This window comes from Anguilla anguilla, chromosome 3 (genome assembly GCF_013347855.1).
Source record: "Anguilla anguilla isolate fAngAng1 chromosome 3, fAngAng1.pri, whole genome shotgun sequence".
NCBI lineage: Eukaryota > Metazoa > Chordata > Actinopteri > Anguilliformes > Anguillidae > Anguilla > Anguilla anguilla.
This window is the reverse complement of record NC_049203.1, coordinates 15,131,622-15,144,711: the sequence shown is the minus strand read 5'-3', so window position 1 is coordinate 15,144,711 and position 13,090 is coordinate 15,131,622.

Here is a 13,090-nt window from a genome sequence, read left to right as displayed (position 1 = left end):
TATACAGCCTATCTTTCTTTCTGTATTTCTCTACGTCATGATCTCAAATGATGTAAATGTTTTTTGATAAATTTGATAGACTCCATATGCGTCAGTAGAGCGTTTGGGTGGGTATAGAAAGGAGGGTGGGTAGAGAGATGGAGGGGAGGTGGTGTGTAGAGTAGCTCTACTGGGTAGCTGTGGTAGAGGCTGGGGAGCAAATGCACTCCCCATTGTCAGACTCACTCCTATACCCCTGATGGGATCTGCTCTGACATGGAGTCTCAGCACTTGTGTGTGTGAGGCATTGTCACAAAGAGTTTCTATAGAAAACAGGTGTATAAGACCACTTCATTGTTAAAGCAGGTAATACCCAGACAGCACACAGGAAAGCAACGCAGGTGGAGGTAGTTTGCCCATAGGGGAAATGTCACGGCTACTACATTGCTTACCGCTGCTCTGCTACAGAATCAGATTTGTATCATAAGGATCAAACTAAACATTGTATCAAGTATCAAACAAAACAGTTTGCACAGACATAGAAAAAGGCACACAAATTCATTAAAGACTACACCTAATGGTAAATTTCTTCCATCATTCGAGACCACAAACTGGACCTGTACAAATCATTAAAAAAACCGGACATTTCAGTCGAATGTCTGGCAACCGTAGGATTGGAGGGAAGGGAGTGACCCACTCAAAGCACAACCAAAGCATAACACCCTCCTGGGTGATGCAAGGCAGCCATTTTGCAGCAGAACATCATTTAGCCAATATGCAAGGGATCCAGAGAACCCTTCTTTTTTACCCACTCATGGCAATCGATGGCCATTTTTTTGGTAGTCCCTTGCAACCCGCACCGAGGAATAGGACAACGTTATTCCTCAGCAACTGTCGCATATGCGGTAATCTTATCAGAACCATTGGAGAGAGTCTCGGTGCCCAATGCACCTAATATCATCACATCTTCCAGGGCAGCCTCACCGCTTACTTTTGAAATTGCACCAATGTGCTCGTCATGCTTAGCCGGCGCTATTTTATTTCCATTAATCTGAGTTGTAAAATCCTGACACCTTGTCACGACTCCCTCTTATATTTACAGCTGTTTTTTTCATGCAGGCTTTTCGGTTGTGAGTGGGTTCCGGCGACGTGAGCGTGCCCAACACATTAGACTGCGCATCATTTTTAAAAGGGTGAGAGGAAGGGGAATGCTGTGCTGAGTGGATTTGAGAATGCTGCCAGCCTTACTCAAACAGGAAAATCGCAGTCACACACACTCCAAGGGTAAATGCAGCCTTCGTAGCCCATTTTAAATAGAAGGAATTATTGGCGCTACAGAACCACTTGGTGGAGACAAAGACCGCACTTTTTGCGTTCTTCTTTATTCTTTTTCCTGCTTCATTTTAACATTCCTCCGACAGTTTGTTACCAGTCCAGAATGGGGTGGTGTGTCTGGAAGGGTGAAAATCTAAACTAACAGGGGAGTCTGTTTTGTGCAAGTGTTGGCATTGTAATGCAAATCAACGCAAAAATGAATCAAGAAATATATTTCATATTTAAGGAACAAATTAATTCTCATGCAGGTACCCCTTAATCCTGCCAGTCCGAAATTATATATGTGCTCCTGTCAATGTAGCAAAATTATAGCTCGTTATAGCTATGTTGTGATTTGTATCCAGGGCTACAGTTCTGGTGGTGAATTGCGGTAGGGCAGTGGTAACCAACCCTGTTCCTGGAGCTCTACCATCTTGTAGGCTTACATTTAAATCCTTATTTGGACAGCCGGACTACTAATTAGCAGCCCAAAAAGATTTCTGGGGGTGCGTCCCAATGTTCAAAAAACGGATCCTCCTTTTCTCCACCACCACCTCGTTTCCTCCCTCCCTCCAGTGTCGCAATATTGCAGGCGGGGGTCCTGGGATTGCCATTCTCTATGAAGCTCACAAACTCCAGTGGTTGCTCGAGGTATTTCAGTTTACAAACCTCTGGTAACAGAAAGCAAATTTCACCATCAAAGTCCATTCAAAATTAAATTATTTTGGAAAGTACTTTTAAATTCTAAAATTTCTTCACACCAAACTAATTACTCCTCAGGTGCCTATTTATTCTTTTTTTAAAGGACATAAAGGATATAAAAGGATTTAACTGACCTAAAAGCTGTGGTGTGTCAGAACCGATAGTTTGACGGATGTTTTACAAACACACTTTTCACCAGTCAGTAACAAAGTTGGTGTAATGGCATCTCACCCAGTGGATTTCAGGTTCAGTTCTCAAAGCACTTAAGATAGCCTAAATATCAAAAAATCTGTCTTTACATATTCGGCTTTGTGCAAAAGCTAAGCCATGTGAGGCAGTTTGGATAAAGAAATCTACTGTGCAAATAACTTGGAAATAATATGGTCAAGTCTGGGATTAAGCCCTTTGAAGGCACCTACTTCTAACAGGGCTGAAAGGCAGACATTAAATCAAATGACTGGAACTTTGAGGTCTCACAAACACACACGCACACACAAACACACACGCACACACACACACACGCACACACGCACACACACACACACACACACACAAACACACACACACACATATATATATATATATGAATGTATGACTAACAGAACCAATGTGATAACTGTTCAGGAGCTCTTTTTTCCTGTAATAAAAATGGTAACTAGATCATCTGTAATGAAACAAGCAAAACAAATTTATTTATAACAAATACTATGATACAAGAGTTTGGACAACAGAGGAAAGGCCTGTACTGCAGTCTGTTGAAAGTTAACAGTATGAAACCATTCAAAAAAAAAAAAAGAAAGAAGCCCTTTCTACTTGTTTTATTTCTGGGTAATTCTTATGCTAACATGTATAGGAGTCCCCTAGCCCTGATAATACATAATATTGTTAAATTATTATAATAACTTAATGCTTACATTCCCGCATAATGTATGCCACCCACACATTTCCTCTTTAATAAAAATTATGGGGGAATGCAGTACCGTTTTTAAACTTTATGTTCTCAAAAGTGCAAGTCAGCAGATATAACATGCTTTATGCAGAGAAAAAAAAACTCTGCTTGTGGCCAGAGAAAATGGAAGGCCCATTAATTCTGTAAAAGCAATAAAAATATTGAAATTAATCATTTGGATCTTTTCAGATATTTAACAGAAGCGTACAAAGTACAGAGAGCTTATAAAGTTTCCGGCAGCTAAATCACATTCATTCATTTTACCTAACAGAGATATGGAGCAAAATAATCTGCTGAATATTATATAAAAAACAGGATAGTTAAAGGCTTAATTGTTTTACTCCATTGTGTCTCTTTTTGACAAGTAAATTTATTGCACGAAACATGACCTTATACTCTGGAAATACATGTAAATGTAACATATTTTTATTCTGCAAGTTGAACTCGTATGCTTTGATTTTTTTTCTTCTCAATATCAATTAGCAGTACTTTTCTCAACAGCAGTCAGCCATTGCAGAGTGTGGGGTTTTTGAGGGTTTTATATGAAAGCCTTTCTTCAGGGCATCTATGACCTTATACAATCAACATATATTTAAAAAAAAGATTGAATTTGGGCCTTGAGGCTTAATTCTAATAATGGTCCTTCATGGAAATTATTACTGCCATATTGCAGGAGTATGGGCTGTCCATTTGTAATGTGTGACGCATCGTGGAGATGCACTCTCTGTTTCCCCTGCAGTGATGTCCCAGTGCTTAGCCTCCTGACAGCTGACAAGAGCCATCAGGGAACATTTAGCGTACTGAAGATGAAGTGGCATCTTAATGCGTTTGTGCATGCATGCATACTTGCAGGAAAAGGGTACATACCCCCTATAGGAGTAGGGACAGGGTAGGAGGGAGGAGGGGGTGGGTCTATTCTCAAAATGACTTGCAGTTTTGAATGACGGGATGCGACACCTGACCTGGGTGGCTGTGTTAGTCCCATGATGCACCGTGTCCAATTCACACCCTGCCATGCAGCTGAGTAAAGGGGGGGGGGGGGGGGGGGGTGGTGTTCCTTTGGAGGCCTGAATTTAACATGCCACATCAATAGTTGATGGGCAGCATCTGCTGATCGGGCTCAGGCAGCTCAGGGAAGGGTTCTGATTGATTGCTGACAAGTAATCTGACAGGAACAAAGTGACATGCAAACAAAGCGGAATTGGCTGGCCGGGGTTTGGATCCGGGCTTGACGGCTTTAAAGTTTGTGCCAGGAAGACGGGTCGGGCGTCAGTCCAGCCAGCGCAAAAATCAATCCGTGCGTCAGAGGGAAAGAAGCACCTAGAGGGGCCCCGGGCAAAAAAACCTTCTCTCTGATTGGCCTTTGTCCTCACGGCACATGTCTGCGTCCGCACCTTTGCATGATTAACTCGCTTAAATACGTCTTTGCAAGTAGAGCTGCTGCCCTTTTAGCACAGACAGTATGCCTTCAGTGCTTATCTGGGGAGCGGGGTGTGTGCAGCGCAGGGTTTGTGCGGTGCAGGGCGTGTTCGGTAGCTCACCCACGTCTGCCCTGCAGCCACAGAGAGGTCTGTTTGAAGCTGGCTGACCAGTCTTTTTGGTGTTCCATTTGTCAGTGTGTTACCATGGTAATTGTTCATATTCTGCTTTTGGTGATTAAGTCACACCATGTCTCTGCAAGAGCTATCAAACACACAAGCCTGTGTTATGCTCCTGCAAGCCCCACTACGCCTGGAACTTTATGTGCTCCTCAGCCTCTCTGTCTAAATATTTTATTTCATAAAATAAGCATTCTCTTGTATGCCAAAAAAAAAAAAAACAGAGGGTTGAAGACAAAACTGTCATCCTTTTCGTAGCTCTTCATTAGATTAGACTGCGCACAAAGCAAACACACGTTTGGTGGTGTTTGCTTTGTATTGCGGCCCCAAGCAGAAAGCCTGATTCATTTCAGGTTGTTAGAGAGGTGCATTGCAGATACAATGAAAGAACCCCGCTGTCTGTTGGCCTGTCTGTTTAGAAACCCACTAGCTGATGGCGAGTTTAGAATGAACCTACTGCGCACCTGTCAGACATGCATAGACACACGTCCCCGACTTTCATCTCTCGCTGAAGGCCAAGAAAGAAGTGAGGCGGAACCCTCTGTTTTATAGAAGAGGAGAGAGAGAGAGAGAGAGAGAGAGAGAGAGGGGGAGGGAGCAATTTTATCTGCTCTTCTTCCCCTCCTTTCTACCGATTCCTTTTCTTCAGGTGTATCATGGGTAATTATAGAAACTGTGGGTTTGGTACAAAACAGTCCAGCACTCATCAATCATGGTCCCTGAAATCTGTGCAGAAAAGAAGAGGAGATAAACCCTTTGGGGGTGGGGAGTATTGATCAGTGAGTTATAACAATAGGGAACATAATCTTATCGCTTGGTGCATTGTAGTCTTGTGTGTGTGGGTGGGTGTTTGTGTGTGCACATGCACATGAATATTTTTGTGTGTGGGTGCCTGTGTGTGTGTGTGTTTGTGTGTGTTTTGTGCATATTTTTGCAGAAGCACGTCTGTGTTTGAATGTGTTTGTACACATGTATGTCTGAGTGTGTGAATGTGTGTTTGTGTCTGCATTGATGTTTGTATGTTGGTCAATGATTTCAGAGACTATTGAACTGTTTTCCAAACCAAGTTCAAGTAAACTCTCTTTTTGCCCCGAATATGCCCCTGTAGATTTCTAAGCATATCTAGTTACTTGCAGTAATATTCCCAAAAGCCTACACTTAAATTTTAATTTCACAGTTGTAAAATACCGAACTCCTGAAATATGCTGAAGGACATTTATTTGTGAAATTGAAATGCAGGGGTAATAGGTCTCTTGCTGGAATTTCTTCAATGTTGTGACTAAGAGGTTGCTGGCTGGCAGGGCTAGATGTAAGCTGGTTGCCATTTCAACTCTGTCACTCACCCGTCGCTATGGGGCGTAGCAGTCCATGTAGAGTCCCCAATTCACTGCAGTGGAGCCACACAAGAGCAGCAGAACTGTCAGAAAGGGACTTCTTAGCATGAGCCAGTTGGGCGGAAAGACCAGTACCGTTGTGGAAATTCTAGCATGGTTCCAAGCCGGTTTTATAGCTGTTTTGGAGATGGTCAAGTTCGCAGTAAGATGGTTCAGAAAGCAGCCGTGCTAGCAAGACCAGGTCCAGCTGGTGGGCCAGCTTGGTATAGACAACAGACCTACACCAAATTCAAGATGGTATCCACCTGGAGCAGAAGCTGATTTCAGCCAGATTCCATCTTAAGCTGGGTGTGTACTGTCTTTTAAGATTTTTTTTTTTAAATAGTTTTTTGGGCTTTTTCAGCTTTATTTGATAGAACAGTTTAGAGAGACAGGAAGAACTAGGAGGAGAGAGAGAGGGAAATACATGCGACAAAGGTTGAGGGTCGGACTCAAACCGCCGACATCGCGGCTCGCAATGAGCATGTGGAAAGCGCTCTAAGGGCTACGCCACTGGAGGCCTCCTTTTGAGTTTGATTTATGTGAGACTGTGCAATGTAGTCCCAATAATATCTTGTCTTTCACTTTTGTGCGATAAGTTCAAAAGAATGTGCTCCTATTGGTAGTTCATTAGAAGTCCGTAGCCTGTGGTTGTAGCAGCTAATTCCGTCGGAGGCTAAGTGGGAGCTCTAAGATGGCTGATTTCGGCGATCGATGATCTTATATGATAAAAATTTTTCTGCGACTGCAAACTTGTGGCAAATGTCGCACAGATTATACCCAGTTTTAAGCTGGTAGTTTGAATTTCCACCAGCATGAGCTATTCTTTCTCCAAATTATACAGTTTTATAAGGGAGAAATGTCTTTATCACCAGGTTCATTCCCCCACCCCACTGTATGTGCCACTAAGGGCAGCAGCGTAGCATAATGGCTATGGAATCAGGCTTGGAAATCTGTAGTTTCAATTCCCAGGTGTGGCACTGCTATTGTACCATTCTGCAAGGTACATAACTTCCATTGCTTCAGTAAATATCCAAGTGCATATATGGATTGTCTGCTTAAAATTTTTTTTTTTAAATTAAGAATTTAATATGTGTAAGTCACTCTGGATAAGGTTGTCTGATAAAATAGATTTTAATATAGATGGTGACTCTGACTCAAGTCAAGAGTGGTGGTAGAAACTTATGTTGTTATGAGTTTCAACAAATTCCTACATAGAAAGTCTTTGCTTGCATATTGCAGGCAGTCTGCACCAAAGAGTGGAACACCGCCGCAATCTATTATAACTAAATAAATAATGACATTTCTAATCGGGAGAAGCACCCTCCTCCCAAACACACACATTTTCTAGCAGGATGAACAGCAAGCATACCTGAGAGGGAGATAAAGGACTGTAAATAGGTCATGCATGGACACAGGCTTTAATTGTGAATTTGCAAATAAATAAATAAATAAACAGAAATGACTTTGCTACTTTGTTAATTTGCCACTGGTAGATTAGGTAGGTTCTTGCACGGCCCTGGGATAGAGTTTCCTGCTCGGGCTTGCAAAAAACTGCAGAGTAAAGAAAGTAAGGGAGCAGCCTGCACCCTCGTGATAAGTCAAAAGTGAATTTGTGTGTGAGGGCATCATTTGCACTACAAAGAGTCTGTTTTTTTGTTATTTACAGGAGACAACGAGCTCCCACTGCAGTCAAGCTGAGAGTTATTTTGTAGTAATGACTTCTCTCTCACACTGCGCATGATGCCCTGCTGTGAATTTCCCGTTGCAAATGAGACCCCGTTTAGTTCTGCCACTGGTCCTAACAGCCAATCGGATTAGTTCCGCCACTGGTCCTCATCAGCCAATCAGATTAGTTCTGCATTCTGCCACAGCTCCTCAAAGCCAATCAGATTCAAAAGTTTGAACGGTGCCCAAATGAGTGGAAAAAGAGGACAGCACTCAAACAGCAATAAATCAAGATTCTCTGTCATAAAACAAATATTTCGGATTCTGAGTTTGAGTACTCTTCTTCCATCATCATTATCATCATCATCATAATCACAGTGTGAAGACGTGATAAAATGGGCCCAGTGGTTGAAGCAGAGCTGAAAGTCCAGATTATCTGAAACATCATTCAGAATTAAAGCATCAATAATGGGTATGCTTAATATGACATGATTAAGAACCCTGGTGGGTTCCATGAAGTCTGGATCTGTCTGTCTCAGTTCCTTCTCCAGTGCCAAGATTCCTCGTTTATTGCACCAAATACACTTAATGGAACTCTTCTAGAATTTTTTCCCCCCTTTTTTTAGTTTTTCGATCATTAGGAAATCCAGCCATGAAACTGTTTTCGCACAGGGAAGACAAGGGAAGCAGCTGGGTTTGAGTGAATTATGGGTTTCTGCTGCAGAGAAATGAAAATGACAAAGAGGTACTTTGAGAAGGATGCTGCTCTTAAAACATTCCAATGGGAAATCATTAGCCAATGGCAAAGATGGTGCAATGCACAGTAACAATTCAAAGGTTCTGCTTAAAAAACTTCCCAAGAATAAATAAATCTTTTCCAAAGGCCTATTGCTCATCTATCTCGTCCCTCTATTTTCTTCATCCTACCTCTCTCTCCTCCTCCCTCCATCCCTCCTTTGCTATTTTTCCCTTTGTGCTTCTCTCTCTCTCTCTCTCTTTCTCTCTCACTTTCTTTCATCGTAAGCATTTGAAATCTGGGTTTGTTCTCTTGCTTGTTGTTGTTTAAAGCAAAACATTGGGCTTTTCCGCCCGAGAGACTGAATGCCGAACTGAGATCCTGGAGGGAGGAGCCTTCTGGTCCAGAGAAGCGCCAGGGTTTGCACACAGGAATTTTCCTCTTGTCCTTCTTTAAATTGTCATGGTGCTGACGCATAATTCCAATGAAATGCGGCCTGCTAAACCACTGCCGCAAATGAGGGGTCAGATCGGGCTAAAGTAAGAGGCATCTTTCCCAACATGGCGCCCTTGCCGGCCGGGTGCCAAGTGAGCCCTGGTCCTGCTGGACCCTGCGGACAGAACAGCGAGACGGATTGTTTGGAAAGATTGCCGAATAACGAGGGAGAAAAATAAAGAATCTCGGACAGGATTACCCTTCACGCCCGGCAGAGAGCGAGGCCCTGTGTGTGTCTGAGGCACAGATGGAGCCCGTGTGGCCCTGACTCCCTTGCGGGGATCCTCCGGGCCGGTTACAGGCCTCGGCCGTGTCCGTTCTCATCTATTCAGCCATTAACGCTACGGAGCAGACCGCAGAGAAACGAAGCAGTCGCCGCTGCGGCCCGTCCCTCAGCCGACCCCCTTTCCCTTTATGCAAATTGTGGTTCAACTTACAGGCACAAACACACAGGGTCACCCGCAACACACCGAGTGACGCTGACTCAATGTAGCATTAACACTTACAGCTTAATGGAGGTCAATAAGAGAAGTATATGTTCATCGTAAAATGAATAAATATACATACAACAAAAACAAATACACCCGTTTTATATATATATATATATAGGGGTGTAATGATTCACAAAATTCAGTATTCGATTTGATACAATATGGTAGTTTCACGATTTGATGTTTTCCTTACAGTGAAAATAAAAAGGAATGTCTGAGAACATGCTTTAAATTAAATTTTTAAAATTTATTGAAACATTTGACATGATAAAAGTATAATATTTGACACTGTAATTTAACAAGGGAGTTTTGTCTGATGCATTTAGAATGCCTTTTTGGGGCAACATATATCAACATAAAATAAAAGCATAGCCTTTTAATGAAACAAAGCAAAATGTGGTGATAAAAACAGATGTCATCTCAGCTAAACAAACGGCACTGCATTGTTCAAAAGATTTATCTGGCAACTGTGCCACAATTTTCAAGTTTTTCTTGAGAAAAATTAATATGTCTACATTATCTGCAGACAGCAACAATCTGCTTGCTGTGACTAAACCCTCTTGCTAGAAACAGAGGTTCCAAGCACAGTCAGGTAATGGAGTTATATGCCTGTTTAATGTTAGTTCACACGCGCATTTACAGATACATGCAATAAAAACTCCTCCGCGGGATTACACACTGAGCGTAAGCAGCTCTGAGAGTGGTGCTTGTCCTCCTGGTGAATTGGTGACCTTGTGGATGACCAAGGCCTAACACATAATCTTCACATGCATGCAAAGAAAGACCACGCTGCATAAATAGCAGTTTTATTAAGTAGAAATATTTATCAGCTTGCTTACATGAGATCTGTGGGCTACAGGTTGTGTTCACTGTCGGTCTCATAACCTGAAGGTTGTAGGATTCAGTCCTGTCTAGCGTTTACTTTATCGACTATAAAAGGAAATGTTTCAGGAACCCAGCTTGAAGAAAGGCCGCAGAACTCCAGGCCAGCACAGGTTGAAAATGTTTTATCTGTACAACCATGGCGACGCTGCAAGGACCAGAGACCCCTCTTATAATCAGTGCAGTAGCAGCGGGGTGCTCAGCAGTCCTCTATGGACTTTGATCTTGATTAGTCGTCAGTTGCAGTCCTTTGCCCGGGGGTTTGCTTTGATTCTGCGGTTCCCCTTCTGTCTTTCCCAATTTATAATGGGGTCTTGATGAATTATTTTCTTATATCACCTATTCTTATGTCATCTTTTTGCCCTGTCATGCCAAATACAAAGCACATTAAATTACATTCTCCGGCAACAGTATGCTTCCACTCATATAAATTCGTTATATATTTGACCATTAGCTTCACGGTTCACCCTGAAAAAGGGCAACGGCTTAGCAAACTGTTTTTACGAAGTGTGCCACAGCTGAAACCTTAGAATGACAGTTAAGAGGAGGGTTGCTCCTAGGCTGTTATTCTGAACAAGCATGCAGTGATGCTTCAAGGTTGCAGAACTTATTAAATATATCAAGGTAAACCACTGATGTCATTGATCAAAGAGCCAATTCCAATTCTATTACTGTGTAAGCGAAGAACAAAAAATTGCAAAATGACTTTGTAAGGTCTCACCTACTTGGTAAACAGATCTCAGATCCATTAAAGGCACATGGAGATTATGGTCATCCGGCGCTGGCAATTTGTGTAGATTGCACTGAGCAGAGAGAGAGAGAGAGACTGTGACCTTGGACCGCGACTGAAAGGTAATGAAGGAGGAATCAGCGATCTCTTACCTCCACCTCCACATTAATTGCACACCTCCACCTTTAATTATACAAATGTCCACCTTCACTTTAATTAACCACACCTCCACATTAATTATACACACATCCACTTTTAATTATACAAACCTCCACCTTCACTTTAATATTACAAACAGCATTTATACACAGGCTGTACATAACTCCATCTTCACTTTAATAATACTGTACACACCTCCACCTTCGCATTAATTATACAAACCACCTTTATGTGAATTATTCAGGCTATACATAAACCCACATTTTTTTCATTATATCCAGTTTGTGCATAAAACGAACATACTATGAAGTGCTGTCTAAGATATGGTTCAATAATACACGACTTTATTGACCCTCTGCAAGCCCCGACTTAATTACAAATATGAAGAGAGACAGTCAAACATCATATTGAAGTGTACGTGCTTTTCCTTCATTAACCCTAGGGGACGCTCATCTCACTTGGCAATATTGCAAATGATTAATGTTGGCTAAGGGTCAACATAGGGTTAATTAATGGCTTTTTGTCCAGAACTTATCATAGAAACAATCAATTACAAACTGTATGGAATGAGAGAGATTTAAAAGCTATTCAGTGGGGAAAATGTAATGAAGACGTCAGGAAGAAAGAGCCCTGATTATAAATGCATGACATCTGTAATGAATATTGTTCCTGTTCAATGAGCACTCCTCTGTTGATAGTGCTGCATTACATTAAATTCAGTTGATTGATGAATGTCTCTCTGTACATTTGGCCCATTGACTGGTGTATGGATTCTGTGTCTGAAGTGAAGAGATGGCATGTTGAAAACCATCAAATGCAAGAAATAAAAAAAAATAAAAATCTGTGTCTTGTGCCACACTTTGAAGGGTAAGTGGTGAGGTCAAGTGAAACCCTTTTCCCACACATTTTAATCAGTTTTCCATTTTCACACCCCGCTTATCACGGATAAGGACCGTGGCGTCCGATTGGCTGGGAGCTTATCACAGATAAGGGCTGCCGCCTCTGATTGGCTCAGACAGCCGTGGGAGAAATGGCTGCCTGTGAGCTCTTCAAATCAGATTAATCCTGTGTGTTAATGTTTAATGAACTCATTGTGGGTGAAAATGAAGGAAGCCAGCTCCAGACCCGGGAGCATTTCATATGGAACCACCATTGATCAGAGCACTGTGGTTATCAAACTTTTCCAAAGGCTTCCTGAAGACTGTTTCAGATGAAAACACCACTGACCGTTACTGCAGGGATCTCGAACCCCAGTCCCGGCGACCTACAGTGCATATAGGTTTTTGTTGTTTCCTTTCAATCACCAGCTAGTTTAGGCCATTCAAAAAAGTTATTTGGAATCTTCAGCCAATCAATGACTTCAAATAAAAAAAGTGCTGAAACACACAAAAGTCTAGTAGAAAATGTAGCCCTCCAGGTCTGGAATTTGAGACCCTGGGTTTAATGCCTGTTGCCCCGCAGCGCGATTTGTCAATAATTTTTCCTTTTGAGTCCTTTAACTGGGGATGGGGAAATCTATTCCTGGAGCATCGTACCTCTTTCTGGATTTCATGCCAACTTCTGCCCTTAATCATTGATTAGCCGAACCATCTACTTCAGCCGACATTTTAGTTGCATTTGCAAAAAAAGCTTCCCAATAAACAAAAGCTGCCGAATGCTCTCGTGTCCCTCCAGGAACGGGGCTCCCCTACCCCTGACATAAACTTAGGAGGGACTGCTTCAGCTTGAGATGCACAGGTGTGCTCCACACACTATACCACCTTTATTTTTTTAGCAGAATTTGCTCTTGTGTTGCCGTTATTGCTGCAGAAGCACCTCTGTCTGGGGTGTTGGGTGGCACAAACAGATTGTCTGAGGGTGTGTGGAACGCCGCGCCGAAGATTACTGGGTGAGGCGCTGAGCGAAAGACGGGCGCTGACGGCAGAGCGGTTCTCTCGGGGGGAACACGACGATCCCGCCATCGCGGCGAGAGAAAAAACATTTGCAGCTGATGAATAAGAGATGAGGGAGGGAA